The 22,588-nt window shown below is 39.2% G+C and overlaps 1 long non-coding RNA gene and 1 pseudogene across 2 annotated transcripts; both read left to right on the top strand.

Annotated features, from left to right (window-relative positions):
• Nucleotides 1–1,031: 1,031 nt before the first annotated feature.
• LOC138144360 (uncharacterized) lies at nt 1,032–22,002 on the top strand. 2 transcript variants are annotated; one of them, XR_011163922.1, is made up of 4 exons: nt 1,045–1,140; nt 18,611–18,751; nt 19,292–19,357; nt 21,232–22,002. It is a non-coding gene; the product is annotated as an uncharacterized lncRNA (long non-coding RNA). The 2 variants fall into 2 exon arrangements; XR_011163921.1 differs by lacking the exon at nt 18,611–18,751 and having other exon boundaries at nt 1,032–1,140; nt 21,232–21,999.
• LOC138144359 (small ribosomal subunit protein eS8 pseudogene) lies at nt 6,111–6,837 on the top strand (annotated as a pseudogene).
• Nucleotides 22,003–22,588: the final 586 nt, after the last annotated feature.

Raw genomic sequence — 22,588 nt, 5'->3', positions numbered from 1 at the left:
CCTTCCTTCCTTCCTTCCTTCCTTCCTTCCTTCCTTCCTTCCTTCCCGTCTTTAAACGATCTTCTTCCTGACTCCTGCTCTTCTTCTTGATTTTTTATTATTAGCATTACTGAGTTACAATACTTTCTACTTAAAGAGCTCTTTAAAATTTAATCAATAGGGATAGCTAAGTGGTCCAGTGGATCAAGCACCAGTTTTGGAGTCAGGAAGACCTAAGTTCAAATTTGGCCAGAGACTCTTGCTAATTGTATAATTTTTGAAAAAGAAAAAAAAGATTTAATCTATGTTTTCTCCTTAAAGAACTCATCTGTTCTCACGATTTTAACTATTTAAACTCATGGTTTAAATAGCAAATATTTAACAACCAACTTTGGGCAGAGGGGGAGGAGATGTGTGTGTGTGTGTGTGTGTGTGTGTGTGTATGTGTGAGATGCTTTCAAATTTAATCAGCATTAACTTTTTCTCCACCATTTTCTTAAGTCTAGACGATCAACAAAACAATTAATCAAGTCCTGATTTGTAGCATTTGTTAACTTCCACTGCAAATTTAACAATCAGCTCTCATGAGTTAGTATGAGCTGGTTCCAGTACCCCCATGGCATTAACGAGCACCTCTGTATTATTAATTCCCAAATTTTGATTCCTTATCCCCAATTTTTACCACATCTTCAACATTCAGCATTTCCACTTGAATTTCTTGGAGTTACCTCCTTCTTAACATTTCATAAAAACCAATTCTCCACCTCCTCCCCTCCCTGCCCCAGTGTGATCTCCTCCACTTCCTGGGGAGAATTCATCCCTATATATTTCAGTGACGCTACCATTCTGGCAGTAGCTCAAGCTCAAAACCTTATCACCATGCTTGACTCCCCTCTCCCTTTTCCCTTCCCCACCACCTGAGTTCATACTATTATCAATCACCTTACTTCAAATATTATAGTAGCTGACCTGGTCTCCCTGACTCCAGATTCTCCTTACTACAATCTTGCACAATGTCACTAGACTAATTATTCTAAAACATTCATCTCATCATATCACCTCCCTGCACAAACACCTTCAAAAGGGCTCCCATTGCTTACGAGTCTAAAAGATGTCTTAACTTCAGCCAAGCACAAGCCTCCAGCAGGGTGACCTTACCAGGTGAGAACCCTCATTGCTGTAGATAATGATACAAAACCATGGTATCAGTGGTATGGGAGGAACAAGACAGAGATGAAGGTGGGGTTCCAGAGAGGAAGGCAGCCAAGTGGTTCAGCCCCATCTGTAATCTGATAGTGGCTGAAGAGCAGAGACAAAGCAAATGGTCATTTTTCAGCCCCCCTCTAAGACTCCAGGTGTAGTCACCATGCCCTCCCTGTATGTTGATGACTCAGAGGGATTCCAGGAAGAATAGATTATAACTCTCTTGGAGGCTTCACTCCTTTTGTCTGACTGCTGAGAGTATCTTGCCACTAGACTTCCCTTTCTTTTTTTCTTTAATTTTCTTTCCTTTTTTTTTTTTAAAGGAGGGAAGGCAAGGCAATTGGGGTTAAGTGCCCAAAGTCAAGCTAGTGTCAAGTTTCTGAGGTCTAATTTGACTGACTCCTCCCGACTCCAGAGCCACTGCACCACTGAGCTGCCCCCTTTAAAAAAAACTATATACCGTTTTGTGTCCTAAGGAACTACTTTTGCACAAATGAATTTGTATATCTACTATCTCTAAGAGGAGAGGGACACGTTGGGTTAGGACTTTAAATTATACCTTAAAATAGCTATGACTCCACCTGGGAGTAGTTTAGGGGGTGCTATGAATGAAGGAAGGAAATAAATATTTATTTAAATGTCTAAACCAAGGCTAGGGAACCTTCGGTCTTGAGGCCACATGTGGCCCCCTAGATCTTCAAATGCAGCCCTTTGACTGAATCTGAACTTCACAGAACAAACCCCCCTAATAAAAGGATTTGTTCTGCAAAACTGGGACTCAGTCAAAAGACCCCACCCAAGGACCTAGGTCACATGTGGCCTTGAGGCTGCAGGTTCCCAACCTCTGGTCTAAGTACTTTACAAATATTATCTCATTCAATCTTCAAAATAACTCTGGGAGGTAGGTACTATTATTAGTCCCATTTTATAATTGAAGAAACTGGGGCAAACAGAAATTAAGTGACTTACCCAGGGTTACACAGCTTGTAAGGTCTTGACTCCAGTCTCAGTCCTTTATCCATCTATCCTGCCACCTATACCACCTAGCTACCTCAAAGATATATTGTTATTTTTACTTTTTATAATTCTTAAATTTTTATATTTTATTTTTCCAATTATGTATAAAATAATTTTTAACTTTTTTTAAAATTTTGAATCCCAAATTCCCTCCTTCCTCCCACTCCCCTCCTTGGGAAGGCAAACAATTGGGACAGAGCCAATATGGCACAAAAAAAGGCAGAGCCTTCTCTCTTTGCGAGAGCAAAAGCACTCGCCTGTGCTTTCCCCAAAACCCCTTGAGAAGGCAAACAGTTTGATATAGATTATACACATGTACTAACACACACATTGTTATTTTTTAGTGATATTACCAATCTATTCTTTCAATTACTTTCAAATTCTTGGTTTCTTTTTATGACAATTCAATCACATACCCTTCTGAATGGAAGGTCAATGGCTGTGTTGTATGACTTAGGCTGCCCTAAATAGCTTATTGCAGCTCACAGGCCAAGGGTTTGAGAACTCAGGAGATAAACATCTAACAACCTGATACACTGAGAGAATCTGGAGCTAGAAGGAACAAAGTGCCCCCGAAGCCTTAGAATTCAAGGTGCTCCACACACTGAGCCTGGCTCAGCTTCCTCCTTATTTCTCACTGCTCCCCTATATTCCCTACCCTCAGTTCTAGACAGGCCAGTCTTCGCCCCACCCTCCCCACATTGCCTAACCCCATTGCCTCATCTTTGTTCCTTCCAGAATCACCCTTGCCTCACTTACTCTAATTTCTCTCTTCCATGAAACCTTTCCTCACTATACCAATCTACAGTGATTTTTCTTTCCTCAGAATTCCTGTCCCATTTATTATCTCTACCATATATTATTGTACTTGTCATTTACAGGCAAATACCCTATTTATAAATGATCTCTACACACCCATTTACAGGTAGCATGGCATTGTAGATAGAGACAGCCTCAGAGTCAGGAAAACCTGGGTTCAAGTTCCATCCTTGACAAATGACTCTGGACAAATCATTTGAATTTCTCAGTGCTCCAGGGAGCCCTTAAGTGGTAGCTGTAACTTACAGAGCTTGAGTAAAGAAAGCTGGGGGATATCTGCATCAATAAATTTGCAGGTCAGTCCATCTTATTATGCGTTAGCTCCTGATGCCATAGAAGTCTATGAAAACTGGGGAGGGAAGAACTCCCATTCACATCGTGTTTTAATATTTACAAATCACTTTTTTTTTTTTTGGAGAAAGCCTCTAAGTTTGGAAGGAAAGAAGAAAAATCTGGGGAAAGTAATTACAACTTACTTGAATTGGGGTGCAATGTACAGTTTGGTACTGAAATTTCCTTAACAAAGAAACAGGCTAGGACAGAGAATGGGAAGAGAGAGAGTAGGACTGACTGCAGAGTCAAAAATAATGATATAATAAAATAATACATAAACATAAAATACAAAAACAAAAGTGACTTTTCAAAAGAAGGAAAAGTCACAAGCAAAATAAACTTCAACCAAATGAAGGGTAATAAAATGAAAGAAAAAAGTATAAAACTATAGATCAGAGTCTGGGTTAAGTGAAGAGAAAAGGGAAGACCAATGGGAACCATTGCATATAGAGACTATTAGTGTTAATCGTATTCCTTCCCTTTCTCCGTTCCCTTCTTCCTTGTAAAGTAGGGTGGGTAGGGAACAAAGAGGAAAACACATGAGAGATTATGGTAGAGGGAAAGATATATTTACAGTGATCTGTGAACTGCTTAGAAAAAGTAATCATTTTGATATGGTTTTAGTCAGTAATCAATGGTCATTCATGCAAGCTTCTATTGACATTAGAATGACTCAGAATATATGACCCTGATAAAAAATAGTGTTGATTTTCCTACCTCTAGTTAGTTTCTTATCAGTTGAGTATTAGATTTCATGCTATACACATTTCATAACTTTCCTTCATAATATGCATGTGTATGTGCAAGCACATGTGTGTTTAAGAAGACATTATTCTTTTTTTTTGTCTTTTTTTTTTTTGGAGGGGGGAAGTTGGGATTAAGTGACTTGCCCAAGGTCACACAACTAGTAAGTGTTAAGTGTCTGAGGCTGGATTTGGACTCAGGTCCTGCTGACTCCAAGGTCAGTGCTCTACTCACTGCCACCTAGCTGCCCCATGAAAAGACATTATTCTAAGACAGCAGTTCTCAAATGTTTTGGTCTGGAGACCACTTTTGTTGTTGTTGCTCAGTCATTTCAGCCATGCCTGATTCTTTGGAACGCCCATTTGGGGTTTCCTTACCAAAGATAATGTAGTGATTTGTCATTTCCTTCTTCAGATCATTCTACAGATAAGAAACTGAGGCAAACAGGATTAAATGACTTGCCCAGGGTCACACAGCTAGTAAGTGTCTGGCGTCAGATTTGAACTCAGGAAGATGAGTGGATTCAGCATTTTAACCACTGCACCACTTAGCTGTCCTCAAAAACCCCCTTTATACTCTTAAAAACTATTGAGGACTCCCCCCTCCCAAAGAATCTTTGTTTATGTGGGTTATAACCAGTGGTGAGCTAGTGAATGTTTAACCACAAACTATATGAAAAGAAGTCCTGGCTTCTGGAGGGGCTATCGATTCCTCTACAGTATGGCATAGCATTCTCAACACTGGAAGAACAAGACCAATTTAAAAAACAACAGTAACATATATTAACTGTCACTCTAAAGATAGGATATTTATTTGGGGCAGAGCAATGAAAGAGCTGGAGTACTGAGGATTGGAAAAACTCTGTGATGGGGTAAGGGGGCAAGGAACTCAAGGGAGGTAGATAACATCAAGATGAATTGGTTCACTAAGGGATCAAGGTGGGGAAGGGAGAAGGGTTTGGCCAAGCCTGGAGTCTCACCTGGGGAAGAACTAAGAGATGGAAAGACTCATGATGGAAGGAGATGTCTACATTCAGAGAAAGAACTAGAAAGAATAGTTTGAATGCAGACTGAAGCAAACTACTTGCTCTCTTTCTTTTTCTTGTTTGGTTTTGTTTCCTCTTTCCCATTTTTCATTCCATTGGTTACAATTCTTATTTACAACCCGACTAATGTCTAATGTGAAAGTATTTGCAGATCCTATACTTGATTGCATGCTGCCATGGGAGGGGAGGGGCAAGGAGGAGAGGAAGGGGGAGAAAATTTGAAACTCAAGGGATTGTAGAACTGAATCTTGTCAACTAAAAGTAAACAAAGAAATTAATAAAGACATTAAAAGAGATGGAAAGAGAGATGGAAAGACTAGAAGTTACAGTGAGAATGAAGAACAGGATTTGGGGGTGCAAGGCAGAGAGAAAGGTGGAATGACAACAGATTGTGATCCGATAAGGGAATTTCAGCATTCGTGAACATAGAAGTTAAGCATTTGTGAGTGATGATAAGATCAAGATGTCTGCGTATAGCTGAGGTAAGGAAGAGAAATAGGTCCTATAAAATGAGTTGAGGAACAGAGAAGTTAGTTTGTTTCAGGGAGTATCATGAATGTTGACATCCTCTAGTATGAGGATAGGCAGGATAGGCGTTGGGGAGGAAGAAAAAACTGTGATCCAGGCTCTGAACTATTTGGGGAAAGAAGAAGGATATGCAAAATATTTGTAGATAGCAACTCCCAGAATCTTGAATGAATTGAATGAACCTTAAAGGAGAGAGATTACTGAGTGACAGTGGTAGACAGAGAACCCGAAAGTGGCAATCGGAAGCAAGGAGCTTTCCAACCCTCCAACTTGGACAAATGAGTTGGGGAATTAAGAATAAAACCAGTGCTGGAAAGGGTGGTCAGAAAAGCTATGTCCTCAGGAAAGAGCCAGATCTCAGTGAGAGCCAGAAGATGGGATGGGAAAGAATTAAGAGGAAAGCAAGTTTGGCACCTATGGAACAGGCATTCCAGAGAGCATAGTGGAAGGGGTTGATAGTGTTAGATTGCCGACCATGGGGATCTCCGGGGACAATTGGCACAAGCGCCGCAAGACCAGGGGCAAGCGCAAGCCCTACCACAAGAAGCGCAAGTATGAGCTGGGCCGGCCGCCCGCCAACACCAAGATCGGCCCCCGCCGCATCCACACCGTGCGAGTGCGCGGAGGCAACAAGAAGTACCGGGCGCTGAGGCTGGACGTGGGCAACTTCTCCTGGGGCTCCGAGTGCTGCACCCGCAAGACGAGGATCATTGACGTGGTCTACAACGCCTCCAACAACGAGCTGGTCCGGACCAAGACTCTGGGGAAGAACTGCATCGTGCTCAACGATAGCACCCCATACCGCCAGCGGTACGAGTCCCACTACGCGCTGCCCTTGGGCCGGAAGAAGGGCGCGAAGCTGACTCCTGAGGAGGAAGAAATTCTAAATAAAAAGCGGTCAAAGAAGATCCAGAAAAAATATGAGGAGCGGAAGAAGAACGCCAAGATCAGCTCGCTTCTGGAGGAACAGTTCCAGCAGGGCAAGCTCCTTGCCTGCATCGCATCAAGGCCAGGCCAGTGTGGCCGAGCAGACGGCTACGTGCTTGAGGGCAAAGAGCTTGAGTTCTACCTAAGAAAGATCAAAGCCCGCAAGGGCAAATAAAGCCTAACTGGGACATTGTCTAGTGGAATAAATCGCCAGATTATTAAAAAAAAAAAAAAAGAAATAAGAGAGAGGATGCTGGGAGAAGTAGAATAGGTTTTGAATAATGACAGCCAATCAGTTCAGAATCACTAAGAAGGGAAAGGTACTACCAGGTAGGAGTTGATTAGTCACTGAGGAAGGCATTCCTGTAGGTTACCAATATCTCTAGGGGTTTGGCCTCAGGGTGGAATCTTCTCAAGGTGTTAGGTAGCAGTTTATAGTTAGAAATCAGAGGTGGGGAAGGTACTAGAAAGCAGAGCAGAACAGGCTCAGGAGAGGCAACCAATGAAGGCAGCATGATTCAGACATTTGTCTCCTTACTAGAAGGCTGATTATCAAACATTCAAATAACAATTAATTCAAGATTACATAGAATCTTCACCTCAACTGGGAAAGAAGCTATTCTCCTAAACTCCTTCTATGAGACACCTATGGTCTCCACTTATGGGAGAGATAAACAACAAGCTAAACATTAATTATCTTTATTGACCATCAAGGCAAAACTATTGAATGAAATATTAGCAAAGAGGCCACAGTGACATGTCAGAAATATTATGTACTATGACTTGGAATGTCGAGGAGAGATAGCTGAGAGGCTTTTAATTTTTACCCTGACTTTTGGGTTGTTAGGAGAGTAAAGGCAGAACAGTGGAAGGAAGATTATAGAGGGAAGGAGCAGCAATTGGGTAGAGTCGTCAGAAATGTAATGATCTGACAAGAGCATAAAGAGACCTTACAGAGGCATGAGGGAGGGCGACAAGGACCTTGCAATGAACCCCAGTGGAGATGTTTGGATACTTCAGGAGGTCAGCTTCTACATGACAGGGTCATATATCTTGATGTCTCCTGGTAAGAAGGATGTATTACCTTGGAAGGCACTACTCAGTCTGCAAGGATAGAGCAGATATGCTCTTGAGAAGGTGGCATGATATCAAAAGGGATAAGTAATGAAAGAAAAGAAAGGTTAGCACAGTTGTTAGAGCTCTGGAGACAGAAAGATTCATCTTCCTAAGTTCAAATCTGGCTTCAGACACTTACTAGTTCTGTGACCCAGGAAAAGTCACTTAAACCTGTTTACCTCAGTTTCCTCATCTGTAAAATGAGCTGGAGAAGGAAATAGCAAACTATTCCAATATCTTTGCCAAGATGAGGTCATGAAGAGTTAGATATGACTGAAAAATGACTAAACAACTCCTACCCCAACCCCTTGGTTCCTAGGATTAGAATTAAGGAATACATCTCACTGCATCCCATTTATTCCATTGAAGATAATTTTATGCTTGTTCCTTTCTATTGACTCTGTGATCCTATTAATGGACTTATATCCTAAGGATGGCAAAGAAAGAAATAAAGTTTCAATATATCAATTAAGCAATCAAATCAGTTAACAAGCATTTATTAAATTCATATTGTGTAGAAGGCAACTGGACTAGGCTCTGGGGATAAAATGACAAAAAAAAAGAAAAAAAATCTTACTTTCTTACCTTCTAATTGAGAAGACAAAGAAAACTATACTTATTAATCTATACAGAATATATACAAAACAGAACTTATGGAGGAAAACACTAACATCTGCAGAGACCAAAAAAGACCTATACAGAAGATGTTCCATGTAATTAATATTAAAAGGAAAATTCTTTGTTTGGGCTTTTGCTCTGATTAAAGAGACAAAACTCAGGAAAAAGAAAATTAAGGAGTTCATTAAAAATGCATCAGGGCAGAAGTACCTTGACAGGCTGATCACTCAAGATCAGCACAGGATTTAAAATGAACAACTTTTACAACATGATAAAGACAATTCCGATAGGCACATGTTAGCAAAAGGAGATGGGCCATTCTGGTCTCTGCTTCTCCCTAATTGCCTCATCATAAGGATATGAGATTAGAAGGCTACTACGTGCTGGCTAACAGATAAGAATGAACTGCTATGTACTGGATAGCAGGAAATCTGGAAGCCAAGGGGTAGGATCAAAGTACATGCTTCAGACTGAATGACATCTCCTGCTACAGAGCCTTCCCTGATAGACTAACACTGCTCAGAAAACAAGCCAGATTGGAAACAATGGGGGTCTACATAAGTTATAATATCAATTTTGAAGGAAATCTAGTATTCTGGGCTTGGACTGACTCAGGCAGTCTCCTGGTTTGATATTGGAACAAAATGAGACACTTGTAGGTCATTCAGCAGTTAACAAAAGAGATTTCCTTAGCCATGGCAAGAGAAGGCTATTCAGCACTCGTTAATTGATTCACCTGAGTGAAGATACCATCATGGCTCACCAGTCAAGCATCATGGCAGCTTTGGACTCAGGTGATGAAGAAGTGATGTCAACAGTCTTTGCCTGTACTCCTTTGAGACAACTAAGTCTTGAGTAACTTCTCAAGGGAGAGATTATTGTTGATAAGGCATTTTTTTTTAAAGCAATTGGGGTTAAGTAACTTGCTCAAGGTTACACAGCCAGGTGTTTCTGGGTGGGTGCTAAGTGTCTGAGCCCTGGATTCGATCCCCAGGTCATCCTGACACTGGAGCCGGTGCTCTTACTCGCTGTGCTACCTGGCCACCCCCAGGGAGAGATTATTGTTGTTTGAACTTCATTCTTGAAGGACACTATGACATCAGAGAGGTGATGCCATGACATGTAAGTTATTGGGATTTAAGTGAGGCAGGGCTGTGCAAGGTCACCAGCCTCACTTTCTCCTCTGGAGCCATCTGGGTCCAATGGCAAGATATTGATCAGGACAACTGGAGTGGCCCAGAATACAGTGGGGAACCTTGACCTTTTCAGATTAAGGTCTTTAATAGGTCTCAGGCCTCTCAAGGAAGAAAAAACAGCCTGAAGTCCCTTAAGGGAAAGGTTAGAATAGTTATCCTACCATACTAGGGATTTTAGGAGGCAGAGGGGAAGGGGGTATGCATTTGCCATTACAGAAGCATGGAGATGGGAGGTGGAGTGTCATGTATGAAAAAGCAACATAAAGTATGTGGAGAGAAACAATGTGTGATAAAACTGGAAAGGTGGAATAGGGTCAGGTTGTGAAGAGCTTTAAATGCTAAGCCAAAGAGTTTGTAAAAAATAATCATAGTGGCACTCTGTGGTCATGAAGAATTGTATACAGGGGCAGCTAGGTGGCACAGTGAATAGAGCACCAGCCCTGGAGTCAGGAGGACCTGAGTCCAAATCTGGCCTCAGACACTTAACACAGAAACTAGCTGTGTGACCTTGGGCAAGTCACTTAACCCCAATTGCCCTACCTTACCCCCTATTAAAAAAAAAAGAATTGTATACAAAGTACACGCACAATGATTGAAAGATGGCTGAAAAAACCTGTGATATAGGAATGTAATGAAATATTACGCAGTAAGAGAGGATGAAGAGGAGGAGTTCAGAAAATCATTGTATGATTTATATAAACTGATGCAGAACTAAATAAGGAGAACCAAGAAAACAATATCCGGAATTGCTGGAGCATAAAGGAAAAGACCGCAAAACAGGAAGTTGAATCCCAAGTAAGGGAAAAATGAATGATAGTTTCGAGAAGAAATAATGAAACATACTTCCCTCACAGAAGAGAGGTGAGAACTAATAGGATAATATATTGTCTACACTGTACTATACAGTCAGACTTTTTATTAGATATATTTTCTTAAATATTTTCCTTTGTAACAAGAAAATGCTCAATCTGGAAGGTAGGTGACATCTTCAACATAAAGGCAAAAAGCAACAATAAACCACATTTAAAAAGAAAACAGTCATGGGCAGGGGGAAGGGTGGAATGGTGCTAATATGATAAAGAACATATCACATGAATTCCTAGACCAGGGATTCTTAGGCCAGGATTCTTGAACATGCACACAAGTACACACATACACATATATGCCCACACATATACCCATACAATTCACATGCATGTATACATACACAGTCTGATAACAGTATTTCAATATAATTTATTTACTTAGCAATTTTATATATTTCACTTCACGTATTTACAAGCATTATTCTGAGCAGGGCACCATAGGTTTTACTAGATTGGGATATAGAGAGGGGGAAAAGATAGCTGCATCACACACACATACAGAGGTTGTGCCCTGTTCTAGATCTTCTTAGAAGGAAAGAAATAGAATGTGAAGAAGGAAAGAAGTCAAGATTTAGCTAGTCTAAGTCTGCAAAGACTCTTGGGAGATTTAGCATTAGCAGGAGACCCTCTATGGCCCTTTGCCTTGTTACCTCATCCTTCTCCTAATGGCCACCTCTGCCATGGAGATTAGTTTAGAGGGGTAGCCCTCTCTCCAGGAAATTTGTCCTAGTTAAAGTTACTGTGGGATAGAGGATGATGTTTGGATAGTTTCCAGGAACAACAGGGGCTGTGGCAGAGATGATGTAACTGTAGAACTGTGGTGACCAGCAACAGCTGGAATGACCGGTTGGTCTGTAGTCATGGTGCTTATGGGTGCCTGGCACTAGACTGTGGCACCTGCCAAAATCACACAAACATCGAATCAATTTGTGTCTCTCTGGAAGATATTGTGTGTCCCTCTCCAACATGCTGATTAGTTATGATCTAAGAGAGCTGCCTAAAAACTTTTGTTAATGTATGTACTATCAGGTGGTCAACAAAGTCACACAAAACAACACTCACTGTGAATCAACTAAATAGCAAAGAAATATCCGTTGTGTCAACAGCCACTTTCCAGCTGTGGTTATATCCGTAAAAAACGTGACTTCCCATGGACCATGATATTATTATCACCATAATTCATAGAGACATCTCTTATTGGACTAGGCAATGTTCAATGAATAGAAAAAATTCATGTAGGATTCCACTAGAAACTCATCTCTCATGAAGGCTTTCAGCCAAGCACAATAAAATTTGAAGAATTCATATCCACCCTAATAGATGAGTGACCTAGAAGACAAAGAGAGAATTGAGATTCAGTACAGTGTAGTTCTTTCTCAGGCTTCCAATTATTTGTTTCTAGGGAGGGGGCAGCAATTTAGCCTGTTATGTAGGACCCAGGAAAGAAGAACAATTCTAATGATGTTTAGAAATTTAGGAAGCCCTTAGGAAAGGAAGAATAGCCTTTGAAATCCTGGGTTGACCTTGAATTGTCACTAACCAGTCTGGTTACCCTGGACTCCTTTGACCCCAGTGCTGGCTCACTTTACACCAAAGTAGTGCCTCATTCCTCTTGACTTTCACTTTCTTTTTTTTTTTAAGCAATCAGGGTTAAGTAACTTGCTCAAGGTTACACAGCCAGTTATTTCTGGGTGTGGTGCTGAGTATCTGAGTCCGAATTTGATCCAGGTCATCCCGACACTGGAGCTGGTGCTCTTACTTGCTAAGTCACCTGCCCACCCCTGAGCAATTGGGGTCAAGTAACTTGCTCAAGGTTACACAGCTAGGTGTTTCTGGGTGGGTGCTAAGTGTCTGAGCCTGGGATTTTATCCCCAGGTCATCCCGACACTGGAGCCGGTGCTCTTACTCACTGTGCTACCTGGCCGCCCCAACTTTCACTTTCTAGGTCAGTCCAGCTTTAGACCTAAAGGTGAGCTGGAACTGACCAGGTCCGTGGGAGCTGAGAATCAGGCATGACACAAGCTACCATCTGTTTCCCTAGAATCTTCCCACCATTCCACATGCTAAACACCTTTATTCACATTTTCAGCAAAAAACTATAGTATCTGTGTTGTCAACTTTTCACAAAGTCTGTGTATTCTTTGTCCATCTTAAATCACTAACAAAGTTTAGTTAATAAGGTAACAAAAGGACATCAAAATAAATGATCTCTCCTACAAAGTAGATACTCTTCCTAAAACAGCTACAACAGCATTATAATAATAATAGTACTTTAAAGTTTGTATTACATACTTTACATATGTTAATCATTTGATCTTCATAATAACCTTGTGAGACAGTGCTATTATTATTCCCATTTCATAGACAGAAAACTGAGGCAGACACATTAAGTGACTTGTCCAGGATCACACAGCTAGACAATGTCTTGAGCCAGGATTTGAACTCAGGAGTTCCTGATTTCAGGTCTTGTGCTCCCTACCTGCCTTAAAGGAGATTTGAAAATAATTCAGTTCAATAAATTAAATTCAATTTAGTTCAATCCAATAGAAGTTTATTAGGTGCTTCCACAGAACACTGTACCATTTCTAAAAGATTTGGGAAAGTAGTAGCTGTGATGCAATCATTCTATTAGGTGGTTTTGCTCGACTGTTTTAGGGAAGAATATTTTAAGCACTTGGGTATTTATAGAAAAAACATTTGTTGTGTTGAAATAAAATGTATCAACAACCAACAAAAGTAAAAGCTGTGGTCGGTGAGGGTTTTTTCTGATGATGACATACACTGAACACCTATATAAAAGTTCAGTATCTTATAAGAGACTAAATGCAGGGGCGACTAGGTGTCGCAATGAATAGAGCACCGGCCCTGGAGTAAGGAGGACCTGGGTTTGGATCCGGCCTCAGACACTTAACACACACACACACACACACACACACACACACACACATACACACACACACACACAATTAGCTGTGTGACCTTGGGCAAATCATTTAACCCCAATTGCCCTCCAAAGGAAAAAAAAGAAACTAAATGCAGGGTATTGGGGGGGGGGGATATAAGCCCCAAACTTTTTGTATAATCACTGCATTATTGTGCATTTAGTTGGAAGTTCATGTCATACATTTACTTTGTCTCTAATTGTCCAATGAACTTCTGTTTACTTTGTGGGGAGTTCTGCTACCGTGTTTTCCCGATAATAAGACACTGTCTTACTATTTTTTTTGGACAGAAAAACACCAGAGGGCTTATTTTCAGGGGAGGGCTTATTTTAATGAACATTGACAGCAATTGTAATAAACAGGTAAATGTGAACAAAAAAATGTACCTTTATTCAATAAGCAAATCACTGGGGAAGAACAGGATGACGGCGCTCACTGCTGCAGCTCTGATTGGATGCAGCTCGGAGCGCGTCGTGCATTTCACAGGGGGGGGGGAGGTGGACGGTAGCGTGTAGCGCAGGGGATCACCTTCACTACAGTAGCAATCTCAATAGGGCTTATTTTTGGGGGAGGGCTTATTTTAGAGGAATCTTACACAGTAAGGGGAGGGCTTATTTTCGGGATAGGTCTTATTATCGGGGAAACATGGTAGCTGATTATTCGCTTAAGTCAATCACATGCACTTATTAAGCACCATGCTTTGCTCTAAGCCAGGGGTAGGGAGGCCAAAAAATGGCAAAAGACTGTCCCTGCCTGCAAGGATCTCGAAGGGTAGTGTGGGAACTATCATACAAACAAATAGGTATCAATAATAGCAATCGGAAATAACCAACTGAAAGAGACATTAACATTAGGGGGAATCAAGAAAGGTTCTTGCAGGAGATAAGATTTTAACTGGATCTTAAAGGAAGTGGGGAAGCCAGATGGGCAAATCTTTCCTGGTAATCTTCCCTCAGGGGATTCTCAAAAGATCTTTGCTGACACTGCAGGCTTAGTTGTAGCCTAGTCCCAATCCCCACAAAGGGACTCAGCCTTTCTTGAATGGAGTTACCCTGTCAATAATTCTCACTGGGCTTAATAACACTCTTGATGGCCTTTCCCCCAACCTTCATTGTTGTTCTATACCCTTGTGTTAATCAGCATTATATATTAAGCCACAATCAGTCCCACTCTGTGAAATACCAAACCACTGTTTCCCATGTGGGACAATACAGAGCCCCAAAGACCTTCATGTTTAGGGTAGCCAATAGCTTTCAAAGAGATGCATGAGAGGAATGAGTTCTGAATGAGCAACATTGGCATCCCATTTATTCTGCACTACAGCATATCAAAAGGCAATTGATTAAATATTGATCTAACAACTGCTTGAAAAGTAAAAGGTGCTCTGCATACTTCGGGAGGGAGTCAGGGTCAGGAACACCAAATGTGGGGACTAGAAAGCATGTTCTTAAAATCTATATGCTTTTCTCCATGATTGAATGTCTGATCCTGTTAGCCATGGGTAAAATCTTGCAGAGGGCATCTACTTTATCCTGAGTTCATAGTGAACAGCATGAAATTTGGGTTCTTGCCACATTCAGAATTCCTCAAACTGTTTCCAGTTGCACAAATTCTTTCATGGTTCAGAGCAAATTCTTCACACTTTCCAAAACTCAGTCTTTCTTTCTCTCTCTTTTTTTTCTTACAGACCAATAATTGTCTATCCTTTGGCAGTGAGTTATTGCAAAGGATTCATGAATCCGTAATTAAGAAATGCCTTCTGTCAGTTGAATAAAAATATCTCTCATATGGTGTTATGTAGTAATGTTTTTTCATAATATTTTTTCCAGTGGTCATAGATGTTGTTCTGATAAATTGGATGTAAATTTATTTTAAAGTGCTACTGAATTCATTGCAGCTTTGGGGGTCATGCATATTCTTACTCAATGCAAATTAATTTGCCATTGCATAAGGGTTCACAATATTTGGGGTCATTAAAAAGCAGTTCCCATATTTGAAAAGGTTAAGAAATACTTTTCTAGACTCCCCCCCCATCCTGTCACTTATCAAATTATATACCTTGTACCATATTTCTTTTTGTATGCCTTGGCTTCTGCAATTAAACTAGTAACTCTTTTGAGTGAAGGGACAGTGTCTCTTCTCATCTTTGTAACCCCATGCACTCAACATTGTACATTTTGCACATAGTAGGTATTTGATAAATATATCTTAAACTAAGTCATAGAATTCCAGGGCAGAAACTGATCTTGAAGAGCCATTTAATCTAGCCACCAGACTTGAATGAATTATACCTAACCCATTACAACAAGGCCAGTAATATTCCTAAAGGTTTCTAAGGAAGTAGATTTCTGTTGTTAATGACAATCTTTATCAGGAAGCTTTTCTTATCTCTAGACTATTTCTTTCAAATGATAATTGAAGATTATTTTCCCTTCCTCCCTTTGCATGACTGGAAAACTTTAGTCACCATTTTCGATAGTAAGTATGTTTCATATACCAGGAAGCCTCTTTTTAAAACTGGTATTAGGGAATAGGACCAACACACGTATCACATGACACCCTTGTCGTATCTAGTTTTACTTGGAGCAGTTTGATCTGTGTCAGATTTACATCCATGTAACGAGTTCAGTTATAATAGGGTCCTAAAGTACTTGAAGGAGTCATGTCTATCCTGAGACTTCTCTTTTCTTCTTTGGGCTGAATAATGCTCTCTTGTTCTTTCCCTTTATCTACAGATGTGGTAGGTTTAGTCTGTGAAGGAGGAATCTTATTTCAGTGATTTGTGTTTACAAAGGTCCAACTTTACTGAATAATATAGTAAAAAGGACAATTAAATATTTCCAAAATTAAATTTTGTAGTCAATACAACACGAATCAAATGGCAAGAGTTTAAAAAATGAAACCAGATAAAATTATAATGAAATTAATAATGGAAAAACAAATGAGCAAGGATATCAAAGGGCATACCGACAAAAGAAAAATTAAGCTGATGAAAACAGTCTTGTACTTCCAGACTTCAAGATTTTACAAAGTAATTATTATTAAAACTATATAGTAGTAAGTAAAAATGGAATAGAATGATGTGCGAGAATACCATTCATATCTGTACATACATATACACATGCATGTAATTAACATTAGATAAACCTACAGAAAATTAAACCTTGGCAAAAAATTAATTATTTAACAAAAGTACATGGGCGGTCAGGTGGCTCAACAAATAAGAGCACCTGCCCCAGTGTCGGGATGACCTGGGGATCGAATCCAGCCACATACCTTAGGGAATCTAACTACACCATATACCTTAGGGAATCTAACTATATAAAATTACTTTAAAATTATAAGGAAAAATGTATTTATCTTAATTGTGAAGAAAATGACTCCCATTCCTCCCCAAGTCAACATATAGAAGGGATTATTCTAGATAAGATAAATGTGTATGACTATATTTATTTATCTTTTAATTCTACACTCGGAAAAAAGTAATTAAAAAAGATAGATTAGAAAAATGGTATGGCTAATATTACAGATTAAAATTTTGATACTCAAAATTTATAAAAAATTATTAAAATTTGACAAAGATAACTGCCAATCCATGATGGATAGCAAAAGGATAAAAACACACAATCATCAAAAGGTGAAACACAAATTGTAAATAATTACTTGAAGAAACACCCAACCTCACTCGTGACCAAAGAGATACAAATAAAAACAGCTCTAAAAAAATTACTCCCCCACTTTGTTCAAATTGCCAAAAAATAATTAAAAGCAATAATACTCAATAGTGGTAGAACTTTGAAAAAAAAAACCAGATACATTCATTCATTGCTGATAGAATTGCAAACTTGGGTTTAGTTTGGTTTTGGAATCTGGTGCTATGAAAGTTACAAAAATTAGCATATCTTTTAACTCTCTAATGAGTTCATTGGGAATAAATTTTGGGAATTTGTTGAGAATAAATTTTGAAAGTGTTATTAAAAGCAACAACAACAATGCTAACTGTTCAAAGATTTTCATAGCAGCATTTTCTGTAGTTGCAGAAATACTGGAAGAAACTTAAGTGTTTAATGGTAGAGGACTGATTAAATAAACTGGGGCACATTAATGCAACATAATATTTTGATGCTGACCACATAAGAACTAGAATGACTGGAGAAAGAGTCTTGAGGGAGACAGAGCCAGTGACTAAAAAGTTACTCTATTTTATGCATTCAAATAATTTACTGAAACAATTTAAGAGCATTTTAAAATTAGTTCTATTGATTAATATTAAGTTCATAATAATTTTTTAAAAAAGACTCAACACTATCATCAATATGCTCCTTTGTCTTAGCCCAAAGGGACAAAGTACAAAGAAAAGGTAATATTCAACTTTGATGTAAGAAGGTGAGGTAGGGGTGCAGCTAGGTGGTGCAGTGAATAGAGCATCTGCCCTGGAGTCAGGAGGACCTGTGTTCAAATCCGGCCTCAGACATCTAACACAAAAACTAGCCATGTGATTTTGGGCAAGTCACTTAACCCCAGTTGCCCTCCAAAAAGCAAAAAAAAAAAAAAAAAAAAAGGTGAGATAAAGATTGAGATGTAGCCTTATCAAAGAGAAGTCTGTGAATGCCATCATCAGTGAATAAAAGTTGTATAGAGCAGTTGGGTAGAGATCACAATAACCTAGAAAGAGGAAGCGGGGCTATTGGGAGCTAATTTGAATCAGCTGTGCTTCTAATGATCAGCGGATCTCAGAAAGTTTTAGGAGAAGATTTTTGAGACTTCTGGTTGTGATTGTAATTTGTCTTCCCTTCTATTACTTTACTGCTCTTTGTTACCTTCTTGGGTAGCTGAGATATTTCTGGGCTTATTAAGTGACAGTTTGGATTCTCCAAATCTTATTTCATTTCATTCTTTTTGCATTTTTTTCTTTAAAAGTTCTAATTTCTCTTTTTTTTTTAATTAAAAGGATTTTATTATAAGTACAGCAAGTTAGCAACACATTGACAGGCTGATCACTGAAGATCAGACCTAATTTCACTCTTTTTTTTTTTTTTAAGCAATCAGGGTTAAGTAACTTGCTCAAGGTTACACGGCCAGTTATTTCTGGGTGTGGTATTGAGTATCTGAGCCCGGATTTGATCCAGATCATTCCAACACTGGAGCTGGTGCTCTTACTCCCTGAGCCACCTGGCCGCCCGTTAATTTCACTCTTTATCTCTTTTTTCAATTCCTTCATTAGCCATTTTCAATCTTCTTAGGGGTGCTTGTAAAATATCTCTCTTTTTTTTTTAGTCTCTATTCTGGTTTTCTATCAAGAATTCCATGTAAAGGGGTTAGATGGTGCAGTGAACAGAGCACTGGCCCTGGAGTCAGGAGGACCGGAGTTCAAATTTGGCCTCAGACACTTAATACTTACTAGCCATGTGACCTTGGGTAAGTCATTTAACCTCAATTGCCCTCCAAAAAGCAAAAAAAAAAAAAAAAGAATTCCATGTAAAGATTTCTAACTTTTGCCTTCTTTTTGTGTGCACGTGTGTATGTTTACATCTTTGTACTGCTGTGTGTGCATTGTGTTTTCTTTCACACATTTCTTGCTGTTTTCCAGTGTTAAGGAGAAGTGAGGCTTCAACATAACCTCTCACTCAGTTATCTTTTTTTCCAAAGTCCTCACTCCTAGAAACTGAAAGAACTGAAAGGTGACTAAGCTACTATCTGTGATCTTTGAGATATATAGGGAAACTGACAATTGACTAGCACCTCTGGGTAGGTATATATTGTTCTTATTTTCAAAAAAGGAGGGGAAGGAGAAAAAAGAATTCTAAGGACTGCAAACTAATGAGGTTAAACATTGCTTCCTGGAAAAATTCTAGAATGCATCATTACAGCGATGGTGAACATTTAGGAAGGCAAATATTGATCACTATAAAACAGAGATGGCTCATGCCAGACTAGCCTCATTTCCTTTTTTGACAGGGTTACTGACTGTTATGGACTTGTTGACTTCACCAGACTGGAAAAGGAATCCATGGCACATAAAAGGTTAACAACCCCTGCTCTAAACTTTCTAGCCTTAGTGGATCTCAGTTGCATCTCTTTTTTCCAATACCCTATGAAATCATCAGAGAGGTGTCTTGGAGAGTGTTACCTAAATCTGCCTTCATCCCTGCTGTGTTTAACATTGTTATCAACTTGGATAAAAGCATAGATGCTATGCTGATCAGATTTACAGATGATGTGACCTTGACAGTGACATCTAATACTTTGAAAGACTGAGTCAGTATCAAAAACATCTCAAGAAGCTAAATCCTATACTTGGATTAAAAAAAAAGTCACCTGCACAAGTTCAGAATGGGGGAGACTTGGCTAGATTGAATTTCCAGAAGAGGGCAATGGGGACTCAAAACTATAAGATATGTGAGTTGGTAGAAGGAAATGCGGATGCTGGCTTTGGAAGTGGAGAGAAAGCAGTACATGACATCTGTCTTCAAATATTTGAAAACTTGTCAGGTAGAAGTGGTATTAAACTCATTCTGTTTGACCTTAGAGAATAGAATGAAGGTTCTTGGATGAAAGTTATAGACTCCAGCTCAGTATAAGAAAAAATAACTAGACACTCAGAACCATCCAACAATAGCCTGAGTTGCCTCAGGAGCTAGTGAAGACCTTTGTGGAAGATCTTCAAAGAGCCTAGATGACAACTTGTCAGAATATTGTAGTGGAAGTTCTTTTTCCAGGCATTGAATTGAGATATATGGCTTCTGAAGTCCCTATAACTCTAGAACTCTGCAGTCCTATTGAACTCCCTTAGAAGACCTCAAAAGGCTATTGGTTCACATCAAGGTCAAAAGGTTTGTGTTCCCTATTCCATAATAGGCTAGGCAGAAGAGAAACTCTGCTGATGCCAACAAAATATGAAGAAGGAAGGCTAGTTGAAGAGGCCCAAGGAACAAAAGGAAAAGGGGAGGAAAAAACTTCATCAATGCTACTTTCACTGGCAGAAGATCTTGTATCCCCCTAGAAAGGCTACAAAGCAATATCTAGATCAGGAATTCTTAACCTAGGGTCTATGAACTTTTTATAAAAATATTTTCATAACTACATGTCAGTCTAATTGGTTTTCTTTGTAATCTTATGTATTTTAGTTTATGCATTTAAAAACATTATTCTGAGAAGAGATCCATAGACTTTACCCACACTTAGCACATTGTCTGGCATATAGTAGGTGCTTATTAAATGTTCATTGACTTGATCAGACAGGAGAAGGGGTCCATGACACAGAAAAGGGTTAAGAACCCCTTTTCTAGGTATTACTTTCTAGCTTTTGTGTATCTGACTTTGTAGTAGCAAGCACCCCAGCATCCCCAGGGTGGCTGCCAACACAGGTTCTTAGATCTGCTTTGCTAAAGGAAAGCAACTCAAAATGGGTTAACAAGATTACTTTAATCAATCAAATATATATTATTTACCTAGTTCAGGGGAAAAAGGTCAGCACCCCAAACTTCAGAGTATACAGACAGAAGTTATAAGACAGAGAAACAAATCAAGCAGACAGACCTACAAACTGTCCAAGCATTACATCCATACCTAATCACAGTTACCAGAGAGGGAAGCATTAACATCTGGATTTTTCAAAGCCAGGGGGTTCTCAATGGCTGCCCAGAGTCTCATCTGGTCAAATCACACAACACTTCTCAAAGTGAGCCCCAAAGCAAAGCCTCCCATCAGGGCTTATCTAGCTTTCTCCAGGGTCAGAGAATGTAACAACCCTCTTGACCCACTGCCCAATCACAAAGTCTCTCTTGAAAAACAAGCCTCTCACCACAGGGTCCAGGTGCACTTAACCTAGGGCAGGGAAGATCTTAAAAATTTACATTCCTAAAACAGACTTCCATCTTTTTTTATATTTTCTACAGCTCCTTTGGCATATAGAACCCCAAGCTGGACCAAAGCACCACAGTGAAGTGAAAAGATATCAGGCACAAGACTTGATCAAATAATGACCACAAAACCGATGTCACCATTACCCAGATATAACATTAATCCATACAAATGAATGTTTTAATAGATGTTATTATACCAAACACTCATAATCTCTAAACTAATTGAAGTGAAAGATTTCAAGACATATAGACCTAATGTAAGAAATCAAATCTATATGGGAACAGTATAAAGTACAGATCATCTCTGTTGTCCCTTCTACTACTGAAGTGTCCCAAAGATGCTTTCAGTAAGCTTACAGAGGAGAAGCTTACATCCTTCTATTTTTATTTAATTACAAAAAAGTAATTTTTTCCACCTATATATTATATGTAATATTAAATAAAATAGAAAAGCTATTTAAAATCTTGTCCTAGGAATATTTGTATCTGAACTCTCTCAAAAAAAGATGAGAAGATAGAAATAATAGCTACAATAATAACATTAGCTGAAAAAATATACATATATAAATATCTATGTGTGTGTGTGTGTATGTGTGTGTGTAGATGGGTAGCTGATGAATGGATGGATGGATAGATGGATAGACAGACATACAAACAGACAACTATGATTTGCTAAGCCATTTTTCATAAATTATTTTATTCCATTCTAGAATCTCCTTAAGAAAGATATTTTTCTTATACTAGTCCCACACAACTCTGCCACTAATTATTTGAGTGACCTTAAAGGAGTTACTTCTATTCCCTGGGTCTTAATTTCTCCATGTGTACAATGAAAATTAGTGTAGTTTATCTAGAATAGACCTTGAACCTTTAAAATTCTTTTCCTAAAGTATCTCAAAATGGTCTCCTGAGCAACTGAGTGCTGTACAATCTTGCTGGAGGTTATGTGATCGGGCTACTCTTTACAAATATTGTCTTAATTGAAACCTTTATCATATCTGATTTTTCTTGTCTGACTATTTATTTGCTAACAGATGTTCATAGTGGAAAACATGTGCCTGGATGTTAACATCAAGATAAAAACTGAAAAGCAAAGACAAAAAAGATTGGATGAGGGTTAGGGAAGTGGGAGACATAGATGCAGAGCCACGGAGCTCCGATTCCCTGGAGCATTCTCATAAACATCGAACAATATTTCTTACTTTCATGTAGACTTGCTGTCTACATTCTGGGCTGGTCTCCCTCCACTCCTTGTTAGCTTCTCAGCAACATACTAGGCCCCAGCTGGCAGTGGTTAATTGCAATCAGCAGGTGAGAAATGTAGCATCCCCAAAAAGGAATTATCTCTAGTCCGGGAACACACTCTGGGAAATGTAACCCACCTGAGTGT

This window comes from Petaurus breviceps, unplaced genomic scaffold (assembly GCF_028583685.1).
Source record: "Petaurus breviceps papuanus isolate PSGF00001 unplaced genomic scaffold, PetGlider_PUasm1.0 90700, whole genome shotgun sequence".
Taxonomy (NCBI): Eukaryota; Metazoa; Chordata; class Mammalia; order Diprotodontia; family Petauridae; genus Petaurus; species Petaurus breviceps.
Note: the sequence above shows the minus strand (reverse complement) of the source record. Positions and strands in the feature narration are given on the sequence as shown.